Genomic DNA, 21,281 nt, shown 5'->3' with positions numbered 1-21,281 from the left:
TGTTAAAAATTTTGTCTTTCTTGGGTGTTTTCCCCCCTAGAATGTAAGCCCCCAAGGGCATGAATCAAGTCTGTCTCATTCCCCTTTGTATATCCTATGCCAAATAATGTGTCTGACAGAAAACAGTCACTTAACAACTATTAGCTGATGGATTAAATGAATGAATGAACCAATTATGTACGATTCAGTTCAGTTCAATTCAAATATTTACTGGATACTAACTTTGTGCAAGGAACATATAATGAAGTCTCTACTCAATTGTCATTAAATCCCAGTGGGTAGGTAAGATTATTATCCCAACTTCATATAGAAGGATCAAGAGGCGGTGCTAGCAACCATACACCATCACATTCTGGAAAGGTAGGCACCATTAGCCGCATTTTATAAAAGGAAAAACTCATGCTCAGACAGACCAAGTCTCTTCCCCAGGGTCATGCATCTAATGAGGTCATGGAGCTGGGCTTGAAACCCTGGCCCAGGGGGAGGGGATGGAGGAGAATGGGGACGCTCCTTCTCTTATATTCTTCCTGAAGTCTGACAGCCTCATTAGAAATCCCCAGGGAGTATCCTAAGAGTGGGTAGAAACAGAAACAAGGAATATCTCTAGAGCCCTGTGAGTTTAGTTTGCAATGCGGTTTCATTTCCAATGCAGGACCATTTCTCCCGCTGAGATGCCTCGGATTAGGGGGTGCCATTTTGCATCCGGGGAATGCAGTTTCTGTACCACGTCCGAGCCTGGCTGGGCTGACCACCATGGAGAAGCTGGAGCCAGGAGCCCCCAGGTTCATGTGGGGAGAGCAGCCGGAGAAGCTGATAGGCAGAGAAAAATCTGTGATTAATTATGGCAGATGAAAGTATGAAGTAATGCATCCTTTCTGAGGGCTGTGCGAGCTGAAGCGTCTCGCTCTCTGAAACCATTTGGAGACGGCGCAACCCCTTCTGAAATCAGCAGTAAATTTGAAGGGCCACAAGTTCTGTGACTTGGCAGGCTGGGGATTGGATGGCTCCTAGAACGCATGAATTTTCTGGGGTGGGAGCTAATTAGGGTATAATTTTTCAATTACGGAACACTGAGCGAGCATCTCCCTAGTCCCCCCGACACCATCCCTCAATGGCCACACTCTATTTGTCCATTTTCCTTTATTTCTTAATCATTTGATAATATGACAGCAATTATTTGTCATTTGGAAGAGAAAATCGCCACGGAATTATTGTTTGCCTCTTGAAACCCCAGCTCTTCTGCCGAGATGGTGACGTTTGATAAATGTTGGGCATGCCCGCTGCCCCTTCCCCACCCCCCACTCAGGGTTGGTGTGGCAACCGGAAAACATTAGCCTGTGACGCGGGGCTGCTCTGATTCAAACGCCATTTGCACAAAAGCTTGGAAAAGAGCAGGATCGAATTTAAAAGCTGCGCAGCCTAGAGCGCCGGGCCCACCCACGTCACCTAGGTTGAAATTATGGCACATTTGCTTTGAGAAATTTGGTCATTTCTCTGAGCTAACAAGCCAGCCTCAGGATCAGGAATGCGAAACAGAAAAAAAAAGGCAAAGAAAAGAGCAGCACCGCCCGCCCCCCACCAGAAATAGGCAAACTTACATGATTTTGTTTAAATGTCATGGTACTCTCAACACCCTGTTCTCATATATATGCAAGTTAATTAAATGGAAAAAATGTCAAATTAGTTGCTTAAAATATTAATAGCAGGAATCATCGCAGATTTTAGAGCAGGCAGAATCAAGGAATGGAAGCTTTTGGGGCTTAATGGTTTTCTTGGTCATCCTCTCATGAAATAGGGGTGTTGATCATCCACGAAGAGATTGGTGACTCTAAAAGGTTTGGTGGGCTTCCGGACTGGAACTTTCCAGTGGGTTTGTAACCTACCATTGCCTCTGGTCCTCAGGACTCCCCAGGGGGCATTTATTTATCCGCTTTGCATAGGGGATTTGAGGTCCCTGGAAACCCAATGATTATGAATATGTCCTAATGTTCTGGAGTTTGGGTAATTTGCCATTTTTTCTTTAGGTTTCTGAAGGGTATTTTGGTTTAAGGAGCCCATTAAAATGCAAAATAGGAACTGATTGCACAAAAAGGGGTGCCGATGTTCTCCTTGCCAAATGTTGCTTCAGTACCAATGGGGTCCAGAGCCTGGGCTGAACAAAACGGTGGGAAAAGGGAGAGTCACAGATGTGAGGGTTTTGAATGCGGTAGGGAGAGGCCCTGGGGCACTTGATCCAGTCTTGTATTAGCACAGGGGGAAGACAAAGCCCCAGGAAAACAAGGACTATTCCCAAAGCCACACAGCTATTGAGTGGTGAGTCAGGCTCATTCACCCCTGCAATCCCGTTCCTGCTCACCTCCCCCTGGGTCTTCCATATGTTAGGAGAGGACAGGACAGAGAGACGCAGGACAGTGCACGCTGCGTGCCTAACACTGCAGAAGGAAGAGCCGAGGTTACAAAGCGGGGATGCGGGTGTCAGGGAGCTTTTACCTCCACCAGCCAAAGAGCATTTTCTGTCCACCATGGCAGCCTGCTGTTAGTTTCTCTCTGCTTCAGCCCAGGCAGGCAAGGAAGGCAAATGCCATTTATTGAGAAGTTATGGCTAGTCCCTATATAACACACTCAAAATTATTTCCTATAATTCGGTCAGTTCAACTCTGACAGATGACATTATTGCTATTTACAGACTAGGAGAGAAGACCACCAAACAAAGAAAGCGGCTGAACTGAACCTGTAGGAATTTATAATCCTATAGTAGGTAGGTACTGGGGTACCCGTTTATCAATAACTGCAGATTAGTGACAGAACTGGTAAATAATCGAGGAAGGCCCAATTTCCAAAACTGGCATCCTCAGGAGAAGGGAGGAGATATTCTGAGATGTGGAAAAAAAATTCAATTAATTTAGGGAAAACCTACACATTCTTACGTAGGGTCTGCCCCAGTGGCTCAGACAGTAAAGAATCTGCCTGCAAGATTCCTGAAGAAGGAAATGGCAACCCGCTCCAGTATTCTTGCCTGGAGAATCCCATGGACAGAGGAGCCTGGCAGGCTACAGTCTGTGGGACTGCAAAGAGCTGGACATAACTGAGGGACTAACACCTCACTTTCATATATTCTTAGCCTTTTTTGTATCATTCAGGGTGACGAACTGAGTAACATCCCCAAATGACCCACATCCTACACTTCAGGATTTATGACAGTCACCTCATTTGGCAAAAAGGACTTTGCAGATGTGATTAGGTTAAGAATCTTGAGATGGGAAGATGATTCTGAATTATTCAGGTGGCCCCAATGTCATAGCAAGGGTCCCTATAAGAGGGAGGAAAGAAGATCAGCATGAGGAGATGTTGTGACAGAAGCAGAAACTGGAGTGATGGACTTTGAAGGTGGAAAGAGGGGCCATGAGCCAAGAAATATAGGTGACCGCTAGAAGCTGAAAAAGGCAAGCAAGGGGTTCTCTTCTGGGGGTCTCCAGAAACAACCAGTCCAGACGACACCTTGACTTGACCAGTGAGACTAATGGATTTCTGACCTCCAGAGCTATAAGAGAATAAATGTGTGCTGCTTTTAGCTACTCAGTGTGTGATGATTTGTTACAGTAGCAGTAAGAAACTCATATAGTCAGTAACAGATAAGTAGCCAACCACCTCAATTCTGCTTTCTCTTCCCCAGGCCTAGGGGCTGCCTGGAGCTGCTCTGGTTCTGATCAGAGCCGGTTTTTATTTTTTTGTTTTTTAATTAAAGTATAGTTGATTTACGACATTGTGTTAGTTTCTGGTGTATAGCGAAGTTTTATCTCTCTATATTCTTTTTCATATTCTCTTCCATTATGGTTTATTACAGAATATTGAGGAGCTTTCTTGGTAGCTCAGATGGTAAAGAATCTGCCTGCAATGTGGGAGACCCAGGTTTGATCCCTGGGTTGGGAAGATCTCATAGAATATTGAATATAGTTCCATGTGCTATACAGTGGGACCCTGTTACTTACCTGTTTTATGATAGTAGCTTGTATCTGTTAATACATACTCCTAATTTATCCTTCTCCACTCTCCTTCCCTTCTGGTAACCGTAAGTTTGTTTTCTATGTCTGTGAGCCTGTTTCTGTTTTGTATGTAAGCTCATTTGTGTCATATTTTAGATTCCACATGTAAGGGAAACAATATATGGTGTTTGTCCTTCTGACTTGCTTTACTTTGTATGATAATCTCTAGGTCCATCTATGTTGCTGTAAATAGCATTATTTCATTCTTTTTTACGGCTGAGTAGTATTTGATTGTATATATGTACCACAGCTTCTCTTATCTGTTGATGGACATTTAGGTTGCTTCCATGTCTGGCTGTTGTAAATAGTGCTGCACAGCTTGTTTTTAAGTCTCTCCACCAGCTACCTTCTGGGATAGCGGGTGCCAGGGCTGTGCTCTTTTCATGGCAGTGGTGAAAACTGGAGAGAAAGCCAGCAGACACTTGCCGCGCCTGTTTCCATTTCAGCTCTGAGACACCCCACTTCCACCCACCCTCCACTGGCCAAAGTCAGTCATGTGACGCAGGTGAACATCAGTGAGAACTAGAAATATACATGGCTTAATCTAGTGGGAAACGCTGCAAGGTCATATGACAAAGGGCAAGGACATATGATTCCAAGATTGGGGAGGTATAGTAAAAAGTTGGGACCTGCCACACTTGGAAACCCTACATGAACCTGGTGTGAGCTCCGAGAAGCTCCAGTAAACCAGCCTGTCTAGCTCTGTTAATACAGGGTTCCGCAAACTTCTTTGAGCACAGACTCCTCCTTCTCCATCTTACAGGAGTAATGCTTTGTCACGGACTCATGGAGACAGTTCATCTTCAGAAGTTCAAGGGAGGGTAAGGCAATAGACTTGACTGAGTCCAGAAGAACAGATTCAGCAGTCAATGAGGTGTTCCCCACTGCAGAGCAAAATTGAAAAGTTTTCAAATGAGTTAAAGTCCTTGGGGTTCTTTCTCATGAGAATCTCATCAAATCCTCCATTTCCCCACGGACCAGAAGAACCCAGCATGATATCTGTGTGTCAAAAGAACACAACTGTCTTGGAGTCTGTTCTGCACTAGCCCAAGGGCTTATTGGAAGTGCCTCAAAAGCGTTCCCAGGCAGCCTCCAAGGCCTGGGGCATCTCCTGCCAGCTTGGCTTCCTGTAAACATGCATGGATTGGAAACGGACAGATAGAGGTGAGTGGGACAGGTTTCCTACCAGAGTCTGATCATCTCAGGCCTGCCACTAGAGGTTTCCTGGAATGCAAATGTGCACCCAGTCTCCCTTCCTGTGAGGGGTGTAGGCATCTAAGCTAGGCACAAGCTGAGGAGCGGACGTGTGGTCCCCAGCATGGATGCTTCAACTCCGACTCGTGCGGTTGAACAGAGAACACCCAGCGGGGCATCTCACACCTACTCCGGGAGGCACCCAGAGCAATAGAGTGAGGCCTCAGACACACGGTGGGGTTAGAGACAAGGGTGAGGAGGACACGCTCTCCCTGTGCCCTGCCTGTCTCTCTCTGCTGTGAGGCACCGTGGCCCTGCCCAGGGAGGGCCGGGCCCTCTGTGGGATGGTGACTTATTTGACACACTTAATTAGCCTATTTCCATGTAACATGTTTTAACGGAGGCCATTACAGCCTAATAAAAGGAAACAATAGTACCATAAATCCCAAGATCAATAGAAGGGAAAGTAGCGAGGCTGGAAGCGGCTTCCTCTGAAAGACCCAGAGGGACTTCAAAAATGAAATTCCCCTTCAAACTGAAGGACAAGCAGACCAAATGTTTGCTGGCTCACTCACTGACTTGGCAAATATTTAGAGGGCCCTGACCATGGGCTGGGAGAACGACAAAAGGCTTAGGCTAGTAGGGGAGAAAGACAGAAGAAAGGGACTGTCACAATTCAGCATGGCCGACGTTATGAACAGGAGCTAGAGGGAGAGACTTCCCAGAGGCAGAATATTTCAATGGATTTTGAAGGATGAACAGGAATTTTCTGGCTGAAGATGGCAGTGGGGCCGGACAATGCTAAGAGAAGGAGGAAGGCTCAGAGTCAGGAGAGGGGTGTGGTGAGTTTGAGGACCAAGAAGTGAGAGAGGAGCAGAGAGTGTAGATGTGGGAAAGGGAAGGAGGTGTGGCTGGAGAGGTGTATAGAAGCTAGGTAGGGATAGGGAAGAGCCTTAAGTACCAAGCTCAGTATTGGATTCTTTTGAAATCCAGAGAAGCTGCAGGAGATTGGAAGGCACAGTAATAAGACACAAGTTCTGCAGAGAAGACTCTGTCCTGGTTCCCTTGGGACCCCAGGGGGCTGTCCTGGTACTCTGTCGCTTTGCAGGAGTCAGGCGTCCTGGTCTCCCAAGCAAACTTGGTAGGGGAACCGTAGCTGCTTCTGCCTGTAGCTGAGCGGAAGTTGGTCTCAGCACAGTGGTGAGCACTGAAGAGCTCACAGGATTGAAGGCAGGACTAGAGGAAGACAGCAGAGGAGGGACCGATCCATTCACCGAGAATGAAGCCAGTTGATTGGGAGACGTTTGCAAAGGTGTTTTGAGGGACACATGAGATATTAACGCTGCAGGTGGCTCAAGGAGACGCTGCCACTCTCTATGAGATACCATGCCAGTGTGGAGTGCATGCCTGTCCTGGTTAGCCTAGAGGTGGAAGCCTTATATTGCAAGGTCAAGGCCACCAGTTCAGGCCACTTCCCTACGAAAGGTGATCAGAAATCTCACAAGTCCATGAATTGTGTGCAAGAAGAGAGTGGGATTCTTAGCTCGGCTTTGCCATCAGCCAGTGACTTCATTTGGAGAAGGAAATGGCAACCCACTCCAGTGTTCTTGTCTGGAGAATCCCAGGGACAGGGGAGCCTGGTGGGCTGCCGCCTATGGGGTCGCACAGAGTTGGACACGACTGAAGCGACTTAGCAGCAGCAGCAGCAGCTATGACTTCACTGCAGATGACTCACTCCATCTGAACTGGATTTTTTTTTTTATGGTAAATGGATTTTCCTCAGAAACTCCTATACCCAAGCATCTGATCTGTTGCCAAGTGCAGCTGATTTGACCACCACAAATGTGCATCCTTTCCCTTGGTTGAGGCCACTGTCATATCTCACTTGGGAACTGTCAGAGCCCCTGACCTGTCAGTCCTTCCAGTCCCGTCTTCTTGTTCTCTAGGCTCTGCATCTAGTGTGTGAAGAGCTGGACAGTAGCCATTTAGGCTTTGGGAGCCATACGAATCTATATTGCATATTCTTCTCTGGTGGAAACAACACAAATATCTTTCAACTGATGCTGCTGCTGCTGCTAAGTCGCTTCAGTTGTGTCCAACTCTGTGCGACCCCATAGACGGCAGCCCACCAGGCTCCCCCGTCCCTGGGATTCTCCAGGCAAGAACACTGGAGTGGGTTGCCATTGCCTTCTCCAGTGCATGAAAGTGAAAAGTGAAGGTGAAGTCGCTCAGTCGTGTCCAACTCTTAGCGACCCCATGGACTGTAGCCCACCAGGCTCCTCTGTCCATGGGATTTTCCAGGCAAGAGTACTGGAGTGGGGTGCCATTGCCTTCTCCAATCAACTGATGAGTGGATCAACAAAATATGGTATATCCATTCAATGGAATATTATTTAGCCACAAAAAACAATGAGATCCTGATTCATGCTGTGACATGGTAGAACCTTGAAAACATTGTGTTTAGTGAAAGAAGCCAGGCATAAAAGGCCAGATATTATAGATTCCATTTACATGAAATCCCCAGAGCAGGCAAAGCCATAGAGACAGAAAGTAGGGCTGGAGATGAGTGGGGGAATGAGGTGTGTTATTCAAAAGGAAGAGGATTTCTTTTTGAAGAGATGAAAATGTTCTAAAATGTATAGCGGTCATGGCTGGACAACTCTGTGAGTATGCTAAAAGACATCGAATTGCATACTTGAAATGAGTGAATTATACCTCAAGTATGTGAATTATATCTCAGTCAAGTTGTAGTAAAAAACTATCATAAAGAAAAAATAGTTTACAGGCCATTAAAAAAAAAAACGCTGTGGATTGGATCTGATCCATGGGCAGGGGTGTATTGATCTGTGAGCTTTATGGCGCTACCAACATAAATGGTCTGAAAATTCAGAACTGTTTTTGTCCCTCCCCTTCCAGGAACTCTTCTATGCCTCCCCATCACCCACTGGGTAAAGAACAAATTCTCTGGCTCTCACTCATGGCCTCCACACTCTGTTCCCAGAGAGATCAAAGTGTGGCTTTCCATCCCTCTCACACTATAACCACATAGATGAGTTTTCATACCCACCGAAACTAACCTTTGACTTGGTTTCTGCTGTTCCCTTTGCCTTCAGTAATTTGGAAAGTTCTTATTCATCTCTCAGACTCTCACCCAGGTATCCCTCCGTTCCGTGGATCTTTCCCCAGTCTCCCTGGGAGAATGGATCGCTACTTTGGGGTGTACTGTCTTGTCTTATACATATTTGATTAAATATGTGCTTCCCTTCATAAGACTGTGAGCTCCTTGGCAGCGTCTAAACAGGAGCCATGGCTTTTCTTCTTGGCCCAACCAGTGCTCAGCATAAGTGCCTGGCATGCAATTGACATTCAGTTAACTGCTTTTTTGAACTGAAGCCCTTTAAGAAGCAGGCTAGCTCAACTCTATGAGAGAAATGTAGCAAAATCATACTGCAGAAAAGGCTCCTAGAGGCTCTCCTGTAGCCTAAGTCCTCAATTTTTCATGATAAAACCAAGGCCCAGAGAAGGGCAGTTACTGGCCTAGGGCCACACAGCAACTAGAGTCTGAGTCTCCACCCCACCTTGGGGCTGTAGTGAACACATCTTTGTGTCTTTCTACAATCCCTTCCAACATTCGTACTGAGGAAACTGGGGTGGTTTGCCACAATCAGGTTTTCTCACCATCTCCTTGGCTAAGCTGAGCCAAACCTCCCATGGCCAGCAGCCCACTTCTCTCTTCCCTCTCACTTCAGCCTCTCCCAAGCTCCCAAGAAGGGTCAGCCACCTCCGGAGTGGCCCAGGGAGTTGGCTAGCACCTCCTGGCGGCATCACTGGCTGTCAGAACAGAGAGCAGGGCCCAGCCTCTGATGCAGCTGGAGCTGGAGCTTGGACCCCGGCTTGGATTTGGATCCCACAGTTTGATTTATTGCATCAGGTACTTGTTCTGCACATTTTTCCAATGCCCGGGGACGCCCCAGGCCAACTGCTGTTTTTTCTTTCTTTCTGTGTGTGTGTGTGTGTCTGAGAGACAGACAGAAAAAGATAGGTGTATTTCTGAGCCACATGCAAGATTAAGGTCCTTCCAGGCAGCTGAAGAATGCAAGATTTCAGAATTTCACTAAGGCTTATTCCTCCCACACAGGTGCACATATGGCCAACTTCAGCCTCCATAGCTGGCCGCTGAGCCCCTACTGTGTGCCAGGCACTCAGCTCTTTTCAGCCTCTTGATAGCTCCAGGCAGTAGCAGGGATTGCTCTTGTGTTAAAGAGGAGGCTTGGAGAGATTACACAGTGTGCTTAAGGCTCCTGATTAACAATGATGGCCCTGGACCTAGACTCTAGCCTTTGTTTCTACCACACTAACACTCACACTCTCTCTTCTCTAGGAATGGCCTCCTTTGCCTGGGCACTGGGCTTCAGTGATAATAAACACGTGGTCCCCACCTTCCTAAAGCTTCATTCATATCTGTCTGGTGCCATGTGGCTGTCAGTCTTGTGGACAGCTTTACTAAAACTGAGCAAATGCCAAGCTTGTTTCTTGGCCCACTTTTATGTTCCCTATTTATTCTCTGACTTTTGAGCTTAGAGATCAGCTGTCTCAATGTCTCTCATTTAGCAGAGGAAGAAATCAAGGAGCTGGAGGTCAAGCAACATCTCAAGATCAGCTAGCTAGTTGATGACTGAGCTGGGATGGGAGTCCTTATCTCAGCTCAAGCTCTTTCTGTCCTCCTGATTTGCTTTCTTGTGACAGGCTCTCTTCCTCCATGGAAACTTATTGGACCATATCCAATCCTATCTCCTTGGCTGTGGGAAGTTCTATGTGTTAAGTCGCTTCAGTCGTGTTCAACTCTTTGTGACCTATGGACTGTAGCTCAGCAGGCTCCTCAGTCTATGGCGTTTCCAGGCAAGAATACTGGAGTGGGTTGACATCCCCTTCTTCAGGGGATGTTCCCAACCCAGGGATTGAATCCACATCTTCTGTGCCTCCTGCATTGCAGGCGGGTTCTTTACCACTACACCACCTGGGAAGCCCTTCTTTCCCCTTTGACTGTGAGAGTGGTCTTCCTCATCTCAGGCTGCATTTATATGTTTGTGATGCTCTCATGTCTCCATGGGTGGAGATCACACGCCAGATCAGTAACCAGGAAATGAAGATTCTGTTCCTGGTTTCCAAGCTGCTGGCTTTCAGAAACCTCGAGTTCTTGTCCGAGTCTTCCCTGGCATGGACGTAAGGACAGATTTGGAAGGGGCCTTAGACTCGCTCTGTCCAGACTTCCTCATCTTACAAACAAGACTTTTCTGGTAGATGTAATGAACGCAAGCATATACAGAGATCAGAGTCCCATCTTAGACTAGAAACGGCTGCCTCTGCTGCAGGCTGTGGTTGCAGGTTTGAGGAATTGTTTGCTTCATCCTGTGTGCCCCACACGGAAGAATGAGAACCGCCGGTGAACCTCGTGAACAGGGAGGCAGATGGCAGCTCATAGGAGGAAGCACATCCCAATGCCTAATGTTTTCTGAATTGTGAGATTATCGGAGACCGGTAGTGAGCTCCCTGTGGCAGGAGATGGTCAAGCAGAGGTTATGTAAGCCCCTTAAGGGAATGTGGAGCTGGGATCACATTGAAGGGGGCTCAGTGGCTTCAGTGCCTGACCCAAAGGGCCCATGACTCCCCGGGACCCAAGACTCCTGCCTTTCTATCTGGGAGAGTGGAGGAGCGGGAAGGGGCAGGGCTTCCATGATAGAAAAACCCTTCTGCCTAAGGAGGTCTCACTGTTGGCTGACAACCCATGATTTTGTGGGATGTTTTCTGAAATGTAGGTCTGGGCCTTCTAATTTAATTTTCACTCCCAAGGGGGTGTCTAATTAGATGAAAGGCCATCACACTTAAGAGGATGTTCCAGAACCTCCTTCCGGGGAAATGAGCCCAGGAAATGGTCGAGGAGTGTCCCAGACACTCAGCTGGAACTGATGGGGCAGATGAAAGCACAGGAAAGTCTGTTGTCCAGTTCTGGGCAGACGCCTGGACATCTCCAAGGACCAGAGTCTATGGACCTCAGTCTTCAGGGGTTCGTGCAGGGTGGGGTCCACAGAAGTCTCTTCCAGTGGGTGAAGCAGATCTGATTGCCTCTCTCAGCCCTGCCTCTCAGCAGCTGTTCCCTGGGTAAGTCACGTGGCATCTGCATGGGTGTTTGTGTCAGCATCATGCGAGGATGGCTCCCCTCCCTCTCGGGTGTGAGCACCGCCCCAAAGCAGGTAGATGATGTTCCTAACACAAAGCTGGGGAGGAAGTGGTTTGAATCCCACATCTTGATTTACTGAGTAGGGTAGTCAGTCTTCGAAGTTTCTTCCTCAGCTCGGGGCCAGCCCAGACCGAATGTGGTTTCCTCTCGGTGTGTATGCACACATGCGGGCAAGCGTGCGTGGGTCTTGGCGACTCGCCTTTCATGGACCTGGGGTTCATGGCCACCTGAGGAGCCCAGGACTCCCTCTCAGACCTGCCCAACATGCCAAGACGTTTTGGGACCCAGATAGACACTCATAGACCTGGGCAAACACCCGGTGAGTGTTAATATGGTGTGCCTTTTGTAAGGGTGGGGGTGGGAGTGGGCAGGGGGCTTAACCCTGGGAAAAATCATATAGTGATGTGAGTTGTAGAACATAAAACAAAATTCAGTGAGCAATAGAGTTCCCTTCATTCTGATTTTGTCTCCTATGGATTCTGTTTGTTTTAATTTTTAATTGGAGGATAATTGCTTTATAGTATTGTGTTAGCTTCTGCTGTACATCAACATGAAACAGCTGTGGGCATACATATGTCCCCTCCCTCCCACCGCCCTCCAGGTTTGAGCTCCCTGAGTCATACAGCAAATTCCACTGGCTATTTTATATATGGTAATGTGTTTGTCTCAATGTTACTCTTTCAATTCATCCCTCCTTCTCTTTCCCCCATTTGCCCCACAGGTTCATAAATCTTCGATGCCTGGCCTTACCTCTATGTTAGAATATGGTATAAGTTTGGATTTGGTTTAACACCAAATCAGCTAGTTAGTTACTTTCTTTAACTCTATGTCTCTCAGAGAGCACTTTCACTTCCAGACCATCTACCCCCAGAAAGCTTTGAGAAGCCCCTGAGAGCCACAGCTCCAAAAGGATTATTCTTCAGAAGTGGGGAGGCTTGAGATCTAGCTGTGGTTCTCTCTGCAACCTGCCATTAACAACCCTCTTGAACTTGCTGGGTCTCAGTTTCCCACTTCTGCTTGGAGAACAGCCGTGCCTACCTCATCCTACCTCATGGGTTGGTATGAGGCTCAAGGGGATGGAAGGGTTGTGAAATGCAATGTCAACCCATTCCAACTGATTCTTACATGAATAAATTCCATGATGACTTGGGTGCAGAGTCTGTGCAAGTCTCATGGTAGGCTCTGGGACCCAAAGGTAGCAGGACCTACCCTCTGCCATGAGCTCACAGGCTATTCTTATTTCTAGAAGCAGACTTCAAGACTGTGAGCCTTTTGTGCCCACATGGCATAGTGTCTGCTTGCCTGTGAATTTTTGGTAAGAGAGTTCTTAACATGCTTGTCCCTTTCCCTACCCCACACAATCGCTCTGCAGGAGAGAAGGAGGGGGCCAGCTAACACCCTCTGTCCAGATGGCAGTTGGAGTCAATGAAGCTCAGAGGAGTGAGTGAGTCACCAGGACCGAGTAGCAAGATGGCAGCTGATGGGAGATCAGGGCTCCTGCCTGCCCTTTTTAAAAAATCATATCAAGATTTAATGTACATATACTCTTTTTTTTAAAAAAATACATATGTTCCTAACATGTGGGACATACAGTATAAAGATTTCATACTGGATAAATGATGCTCATTAAGCCAAAAGAGAGAAAAAGGAGGACTTTGCCTTGCTTCAGCTACATTATTTGAAATACAAATATGCAGATTTTGTTACTGGGAAAAATCTGAACTGTTTCTTTATCAGGAACTTCAACTGAATCTAGACTTTTCCACACCTCAATTATAAAGAAAGCACAACAATAACAAAACTCAGAAAAACTGGACTAAAACTTCCTTAGCTCCTGAGACAGGACTGTTTCACATCGTGTCAAGAGAGACGACGTCCAGCAGGAGATTGAATGGCTGTGTCTCACTTTCACAGGTCACCCACCTGCCAAGTTGTGATACTACAAAAGAGTGACTGTGGAGACTCAGAGGGTGTGTGCAGCAGGAACGTCATACATGCAGATCGCAGAGCTCATTGCTTTCCCAGGAATGAGTTGCAAGGCAGAAAGACCAGGGATGCTCAGAGCTTGAGTGCAGTTGCTGTGTCCCTGGCATGACTGGGCTGCCACTGGAATCTCATCACCTGCCAGACTCAGGAGGAATTAGGGAGGACATCTTGGGTGGGGTGGTGGGGGCAGGGGGGCCTTCCAAGCCTCTGTGGACAAAGCCTGGAGGGGCCAGCACTAGGGAGGACCTCTGTGTGGTCTTAGGCCTGTGCAAGGCCCTGCCCTTGCATAGGAAGAGATGATCCTCATTCCTGGCTTTCCCCAAAGACTGTCTCCTTGAGTTCTTCCACAGCGGTCATCAACTGGAGACCTGGGGGCCTTGTGTGGTCTGCAGACAGGTTTTATTTGATTGAATTGTTTTCAATAATTGCAATAGCAGTCAGCATTGAAACACTGATTTCAAATCAAAACTCTGGGCCTTTTCTGAGAACTTGGGACATCTGGCCACCCAGGAGCCCAGCCCTGTGTGGCCACTATTGCTGGGGCCAGTTGAGTCCCTGCTGCCCTTTAGCACATGTCCCTGGGTTCCCACCCAGCCAGCCTCCCTCATTTTCATCACCTGCCTGGCATGGCTCCTGGGACCCATCCCCAAGTCTGTATTTTATTGATGGTGAAGCCGGAGGCCTGGCTTAAAAGATGTAGAAATGGAAACTCTGAGAGTCCTCCTCATCCCAGCACTTTTGAGCAGCTTCAGGTTTCTGTGGGCCAGAAACAGCTGGGCCAACAGAAGAGGAGGTGATGGTGGCCCTCACTCCGCCTCCACCGTGGAATGTGCCCCCTCCCCACCCCCCAAAACCATTGCATTTTCCAGATTAAAGATTCCAGGCAGGCTGGGGCTTATTTCCCACTCAGTGTCTGGGACGTATTTTCTCCTTCAAGTCATTACAGGTTCGAGATCTCCAGCAACCCCAGGTCTTGAAGGCGGGGCTGTCTTCTCTGACAGCCCCAGGGTGCTCAGACACCAAGCTTCCTCTGTTCCCTTTCCATTCACCCCGCTCTAGCCTTTGGTCTGGGTGCAGCCTGTCAGCATTAAGTAAGCACTTCTTAATGCTTATGAGTGGTTTGCTCATAACAATTCTTCAGATCTTGGGAGCCCGGCTGTGGGGCTCTGCATATGTATAGATCTCATTTTCACACAACAGGCTGCTTAGCAGATGGGGACCCAGACCAGCCTCCAACATTTAGCTCTGAGTTAAGACGTGGGAAACTAGGTGGCTTTTAACCAGCCCATATTGCTGCCAGTGCTCAACCTTAGGGAATTTTCACAGGGAAAAGGGAAAAAAAAAAAAAAAAGACACAAAAAACCAACAACAACAACACACACCACACACACATATAAAATCAACAAAACCACAGTTTTCCTTGCTCCCCCAAACCAGATGGCAGATGGTATGGAACCAATAAAACACAGATTCAAGCGTTTGTTTATTTAAGTTTGAAAGTAATATGGCTTTGTGGTCCCTTGCAAGGAAACACCAACCTTCCAACCAAAGAAATGATGGATTACAGTCCAACCTCAGGGTGGCAGTTGGAGGAGAGGTTTCTGGGGAGGCTATGGAAGGAGGGGCCAGGGACAACTCATGGCAGGACCCCAAGCCTCATGGCCCATTTGCCTTGTTGGGTGAAGGTCTAGGAAGTCTTCCTGAGCCCCGAGATGTTTGGTTTTTCTGGTTGGTCTTTGGTTGCGATTCAGTCCAAAAGGCAGCTAGCCATATGAGGAATGTTTCTGCGTCATTTCTGAAACAGCTGTGGGAGATGTCATTCTGGGCCACCAGTGCAAAAGACCATGAGAAAAAGGCCTGAGTTCTTGAGTGAAGGCTCTCCTTCTTGATGCTTTGGGTTTGTTATATCAGTGGAGGGGAGTTTTGTGAGGCAATGTGGTTCCCCTTTCACTTTGGCTTCCAAGAGACCCAGAGCTCAATTACATGCTCAGTTGAAATAACCTCATTCATTATTAGAAATATCATCTACATTCATTGAAGATACTTTTGGTTATGAGTGGCAGAAATTCAACCTCAACTACTTCAAATAAAAAGATAATTTATCAGGTCAAGTCAGTTGAGATGACTTCAGAGAGGACTGGATTCAGGAGCTGGATTCAAGGATCCCTTTCAGATAGGCTTCTTCCACAAGGCAGCCCCAAACTATCCCAAACTTATATTCTATGAGCTTAGCAACCCCAGAAGAAAGAGGATCTTTTCCACCAGCTCCAGCAGCAAAGTCCTATTGGAGATTCTGATTGGTCCTGCTTGGTGTGTATGCCCATTTTTGAACCATTCACAGTGGCCAGAGGCTTGAGGTACTCTGATTGGTCAAATCTGGACCAAATGACACTCCTATAGGTAGGAAAAGGAGCCCCACCCTAAGGAGATGTGGGGAACAGCTATGCAAGCAGATGTCTACTTCAGCCTGGGATTCCCGCATAGCTTTCTTTCCCTCTCCCCTAACTCATTGTATGTCGCTGTTTTAATGGTGTTAGTAAATGTATGTTTTACGTGGTTAGTAGTCCTAAAAGTTATTGAAAGGGGAATGAATGAATGAACAAGTTAAAGACTGAGCATACTCTAAGCTGTAGAGTTCCTTGGCAAACTTGAATTGCCATTCACTCAGAAAGCCAGAGCCAGAGGGAGCTGTGGAGCTCAGACTGTTTATACCACTTGGCCTGCAGATGAGATCACAGAGACCCAGACAGAAGCTGCTTTGCCCAAAGCCTACTAGCAAACCATCTGCAAAGTCTGGAACCCAGAACCTGACTTCAGGCCCAGGGCTCTACCTGTTCCCTGTCTGACTGTGTGACTCTCATTTTTCTAAGCCTCTCTCTCACTCTCCCTGGGCCTAGCCCTGTTTTCACTCTCCAAGCCCTTGTTCTGAAGTCTTGCTATGAGTTGGCTGGCAAAAATTTCCTGCCAATGCATTGACTGATTAGAGGGAAACTGAATTTTCCCCCCAGATTACTTGGGACTTCCAGATCCCAAAGCATGTGTCTTTAAGAGCCATCTATCAGTTTGTTAACCGCTGAGTAGCAGAGTAGATCAAAGGGAGTAACTTAAAACAACACAAACATTTATCATCTCACAGTTTTCATGGGTCAGGAGACCAGGAATAGCTTAGCTGGGTCTTCTGTGTCAGATCCCACAGGTTCACAGTCAAGGTCTTGGCTGGATTGCATTCTCATTGGGAGGCTCAGCTGGGATGGATCCAATTCTAAGCTCACTCAGGTTGTGGCTGAATTCATTTCCTTGAGGCTGTATGACCAAGGACCTTGCTTTTTGCTGGCTGGGAGCTGGAGGCTGCCCTAGAGCTGCCCACCTTCAGTTCCTCGCTATGTGTCTTCCAAAACATGGCTGCTGCCTTCATCAAGCAGGCAAGGAGGAGCTCTCATTCTAGGATGCCAGCACAGAGTTTTCTATGAAGCAATATCATCGTGAAATTGGCAGCCCTTCACTCATGCTGGATAATGTAACCAAATCAAGGGGGTAACACCACATCACCTTTATCCTGGCCTGTTGGTTCACAGCAAGTCACAGGTTCTGCCAGGAATAGGGGTTATTAGGGTGATATTAAGGACTTCCTCCACAATTTCTCACACCTGGGTGAATTATCCAGCATGTACCGGTCTCTATGTAACAGGAAGCCCCTGTTCCATGTCGGGCAGCATGCTGGTCTCTGTAAACAGCCAAGTGGGGATGATGAGCCTAAGAGCACAAATGGCCTTATAATAAGGTAAATACCCAAGGCTGTGTGTTTGAAGGATCTTGGAGTCACAGAGATTTAGAATATCTCCTTTGTCTGGGAGGGCAGGGCAGGGGGCTCAGATGGGCTTTCCAAAGGAGTTGGTACTGGCACTGCTTTGATGTATGTCTAGGAAATTGACAGGAAGAAGAAACAGTTGGCAGAAAAGGCCAAGACGTAGAGGCAGAGGGCAAGGGGCATTTGGGGAGCTACAAGTAATCTGGTAGGACTGAAGGAAACACACTGGGGTATTGAGGGCGAGGCCGAATCACGGAGGGACTTAGAAGACAGCTTTAGAAGTGTGTCTTCCTTCTGTGGTCCATGGAGAGCCACCATGAGGCCACTAGAGGGGGGCTGGGGGCAGTGGCATGATGAGCTTGGGGCTGCAGGGAGAGCAGGAGCCCGAGTAGAGAAGGGGCTGTGAACGGGAGACAAGCCTGGCTTGTCTCTACTAAAAAGGCACCCCCTGCTCCCCGCCCTCCCCCACAAGAGCTCTGGGAAAGGCAAACCTTCTTCGAGCCGTTTCAGGCAGGCAGGCAGGCTGTCAGAATGATGAGTTCTGCAACCTAGAAGCTGAACGAAAGAAGAAAAAAGTCCCAACAAGCCCCGTTTCAGTGCCCTTGACCTTGCAGTAGAGCTCTAAGTGCAAAATCTGTCATCTATTAATCTGTTAGAAGTTGACAAAAGGGACTTTGATCAGAGGTTGTTTTTTCCCCCCTTCTTAAGTTTCCTGATGACACATAATAGCCCATTTCAGCCGGGGGGCCGGAAGCACGGCCATCATTCTTTTGCTCACTTCAACCCCAGCAGCCTCCCCGCCCTGTGGCTTTCTCCCCGCCCCTGTATTAATTGGCCTGTAAGTGGTTACATGTGTTTCTTTTTATGTGTCAGTTGGAGTCTGTTATTTGAACTTCACAGCTATTTGGGAATGCAGGAGCGATGCTCCGGGCCCCAGTCTGTGCCAAGTCACACTCGCTCCCACCTCAGATCTTTGTCTTCTATCCCTGAGGCCTGGGGGTCTGGGGGCCTTCCAGCCTCACCCCCACTCTCACCCCATCTCACTCCTCCGAGTTAGGTCCCCTACTTTGCAGTCCAGCTCTTGGAACCATGGAAGTTCCCAGGCAGGAGAAACCTTCAGAGCCGCGCACTGTAGCTTCTGGTTTTAAAGGAGTTGAAGACTGGGTGGGATGGGGAGAGGGGCAGAGGATGTTTTTTAATGAAAATAACATTTGATGAGGCTCTATTATGTACAAGTTTCTTATGTATTCTCTCATTTCATTCTCAGAATAATAATCTCAGGGGGATCACATGGCCATTTTTTTCATATGGGGAAACTGAGTCTCTGGGAATCCAAGGAGAGAGGACTCTAGAGACGACTTGCCCTGGACTGTATCCTGCCTCTGACACCAGCTGTGTGGTCTTTGGCCAGTGGGTTCTCTTCTCGGTGTCTCCGATCAACATCAACAATGAGTCTAGTAATAGTGCTTACTTCCAAGGGTTGTTGTGAGGATTAAATAGATCTCATGTTTTTAAGGGTTTACAACCACGCCTAGTAGACAAAAAGCACCTAATAAATGCCAGCAGCTGTTGCTGAGGTTCTGTGAGGCAGGGTAGCACAGTGGTTTGGAACACTGATTCCGGAGTGAGACATCCTTGGTTTGAATCTCAGCTACCCCAGCTCACTGTGTGAACTTGAGTGAGCTGCTTATTTTCTTAGTGGCTGCTCGCCCATCTACAAGTGAGGGTATTCCTAATGATTGGGGTTCCTTCAATGAAATGGTTAGTTCCCATGTGATTACCTTGTAGTGAATTTCACCAACTGATAAGCCCTATTCAACCCCACAAGAGGTGTTCATCTGATCTTTAGTGACCTAAATACATTTTTTGGACTTCAAAAAAATATTTAATATCAGAGAGATTAGAAGATACTGCATATCCAAAGCCAAAATCAGAATGTAAAAAGAAACAGAGGAAGATCAAACCAAACAGACCTCTTGAAAATGAAAATTAAAAGACAAAAAAAAAAAAGTTTTAAATAACACGATATTTTGAACATGAGGTTAACAGTGAGAAAGTAAAGCAAAAGAATAAATAGACTGAAAATAGGAAAGAGAAGAAAATTGCAGGATCCATCCAGGATAGTAAGGATCCAAAAAGTAGGAGTCCCCAAAAGAGAAAAAAAAAATGGATAAAACACAAAGGAGGCAATATTCAAGGAAATAATACAAAAATAAAATTCCCAGAACTGAAATCACGGGTCTCCTTGTCTGAATCCTCCTCATGCTCAATACCCACATCAAAGCATATTATTGTGAAATTTTAGAAAACCAGGGCTAAAGGGAATATTGAAAACCTTCAGAAAGGAAAAAATGAAAACTAAACCAAGATACGTATAAAGGATCAGGATATGAGATGACACTGGATTTCTCAACAACTGTCTTTGAAGATGATTTACACCCTAGGATTCTATACCCAGCCAAACTATTAATCAAGTGCGGGCTTTCCAGTAGAAGCACTAAAAACCAGAAGCAAAAAAGCAATGTCTTCAAAATGTTGAAACGTGATTTGCAATGCAGAGTCCATACTCAACCAAACCACACTCCAGCAGAGGCTGTTAAGACATTGCTAAAAATGCAAATTCCCCCCAAATTTGCCATCCATTTCCCTGTCTCACAATGCTACTGGAGAGGGTGTTTTGCTAAAATGAAGGAGTCCACTGAGAAAGAGGCAGATGTGGGTCCCATGAAATAGGTGATCCAATGGCAGAGCAAGAGAAGGGATTCCTGAGATGATGTGGAGAGATGCCAGGATTGCCACCGTGGCCCAGGCATAGGGCTCCATCTCTTCCCCCTCACCTTAGTGTGACTGGTGCTGTGCATCCTGACAGCTGACTGACCCTCATTCAAGGCCCATCTGGCTTCCCCAGGTACCCCTCTCCTCCACTGCAGCTCCTGGGCCAGCCTCCTCCCTTTTCCCCCAACAGGGCAATTGAGACTTGGAGCCCTCTGTGCTCCACAGGATTGAGGAAGACTCTGGTTCTGCCATCTGTGGTCTCAGTTTGAATGCTCCACCCCAGTTGTCTCATCTCCTAAACATAATAATAATAGCACCAATGCCACAAGATCACTGTGAGGATGAAATGAGTGAATGTTTGCCCAGCACTTAGAATGGCATTTAACCTGTAGTCACACATTATTGGTACTTGATAAATAGAACACATTATGTAGTGACATGAAGGTAAGCTTCTAGCAGGTTGGAAACACATCAGTTCAAACTTCAATCACAGCCGAGGTGAATTCACCAGCTCCCTCTTCTCCTATAAAGCCAGACACTCCCAAACATATTATTCCAGAGGCATCTCAACTTGTGATGCTAATACAAGTCTGACCACATCAGTTCCTGCTGAACATGCTTTAGTGGCTCCTCATTGCTCTGAGGAAGGAGTTGGAGTCCTCTCCCGAGTCAGCTGGGCTTGCTCTCCTGTCCTCTCCAGCATCACCTCGATCCAACCCTCTCTTCTTGCCCATCCTCCACGCCAATGACTTCCTCCATTCAGCCCTTCAGGAACTATGTCCTCTTGTGTCTGGACCTCCAACCATGCTGCTCCTTCTGCCCAGACTTCTCTTCCTGCCACCATGCTTCCTTCCCTTAGCCAGTTTCTACTTGCTCCTTGAATCTCAGCTGGGTCATTATTTCTGCAGAGAAGCCTTACCTGGACCCAAAGGTGACCAGTGACCCATTCTTATGGCCCCGGATAGGTTCAGTTCTTGCACTCAGCATGACCTCTGCAATGGTTTTTGTCATTCACTCATTCAACACATGCTTATGAAGTGCTTACTTATATGCCAGGCACTGTTCCTGGCCTTGATGATACAGCAAGAGGCGAATAGACAGAAACCCCTGCCTTTGGTGGAGCGAGTGTGTTATCTAGTGATTATTGGATGTCTTCACCTTACTAACCATCAGCTCCATGGTTAATGCATACCTGTCAAAAAACAGGCTTTAAATAAATATTTGCTGATAAAGAAGC

General features: G+C 47.1%; 1 long non-coding RNA gene across 1 annotated transcript; it reads left to right on the top strand.

Annotated features, from left to right (window-relative positions):
• The first annotated feature begins 10,206 nt into the window (after positions 1-10,206).
• Positions 10,207-14,825, top strand: LOC123464706. The gene is made up of 2 exons (XR_006639750.1): positions 10,207-11,794; positions 12,197-14,825. It is a non-coding gene; the product is annotated as an uncharacterized LOC123464706 (long non-coding RNA).
• Positions 14,826-21,281: the final 6,456 nt, after the last annotated feature.

Source organism: Bubalus bubalis, chromosome 11 (assembly GCF_019923935.1).
Source record: "Bubalus bubalis isolate 160015118507 breed Murrah chromosome 11, NDDB_SH_1, whole genome shotgun sequence".
Lineage (NCBI taxonomy): Eukaryota > Metazoa > Chordata > Mammalia > Artiodactyla > Bovidae > Bubalus > Bubalus bubalis.
Note: the sequence above shows the minus strand (reverse complement) of the source record. Positions and strands in the feature narration are given on the sequence as shown.